A 1,233-nucleotide genomic window follows, 5' to 3' on the forward strand; every position below is an offset into this window, starting at 1 on the left:
TTAAGGAAAGATGAACCCGTTCTATCATAAAATATCCAACCATAGTCCTAAAGCCTTCATTGCATTCCGAAAAGGTCCTACATGATTTCAAGCCGTGCAAGCTTACATAAGTGGTGATTTACATGAGGGGCAAGCCTATGATACTTAAAACCGTACTTGTGACATTCTTTTGAGAGAGATGAACAGACCTTTCACAAATCTTCGAATTGAGTGCTACATTCTTAAGTGAGATAAGAAAACGAATAGTAGAAGAGGAGTTTGGGATCCACAATGACCTACATAAAAGAGAGATCTTCCTTGATGAATTAAGTCAACTCTTGATGCGCAAGTGTCACATTAGAACTATTTGTGCTTAAACGTTCAACCCATTGTCTTGTTAATAATTCATAAGTGTGTGGGTAATTGTTGGTCCCAAATTGATGTCTGATTGATTAGCTGGAATAGCTCTTAACTTGTAGAGGTGGGGATTACCTTATTTGCTTGAGGACAAGCAGAAGCTTAAGTTTGGGGGAGTGATGAGTGGGGATTTTGACTACTTATTGGCACCTTTTTGCTTTCGTTTTAGTCCAAAAATATTTAATTATGTTCCCAAAAACTGATGCAATATGCTTAATTGCAGGAATAGTGGAAAATGAGCCCAAAAGATGAAATCCAACTCAAGAAGGAGTAATCTGAACCAAGGACAAAAATAAGCACAAAATCTCTAAAGTGCAGACCGCAGATTATCATTTGCGGTCGCAGATTGTGCAGAAGAACTTGTGAGAGATCTGTGAGAAGTGCAGTCCGCACATGACATGTGCGGCCGCAGAAGCAAGGCAAGACTGGAAGTTCAGAGAACATGCATATCAAGTTCAATGGAAGTGCGGACCGCACAATTATTGTGCAGCCGGAGAAAATCAGCTATGCGGCCGCAATTGCATTTGTGCGGACCGCAGAAGAGCTATGTGCGGCCGCACTCAGAAATGTGCGGACCGCAGAAAGAGAGATGCGGCCGCGGTTCAGAATTGTGTGGCCGCAAGATTCCAATCCTGTCAGGTTTAAGCAAAAGTACAGACAACACATGGAATTGTGAGGCCGTAGAACCTCCGAAAGGGCATTTTTGTCCGAAAATTCCAGCTCTGTATAAATAGAAGAGTTTCACTTTTTAGGTCATGTTTTGACATCAGCATATACAATAGCCTTTTTTCTTTACTCTCTTTAGTAGTTTTCGCCATTTTGAGCTTTTTGAACATA

The sequence above is a fragment of the Nicotiana tomentosiformis genome, chromosome 2, assembly GCF_000390325.3.
Source record: "Nicotiana tomentosiformis chromosome 2, ASM39032v3, whole genome shotgun sequence".
Classification (NCBI taxonomy): Eukaryota; Viridiplantae; Streptophyta; class Magnoliopsida; order Solanales; family Solanaceae; genus Nicotiana; species Nicotiana tomentosiformis.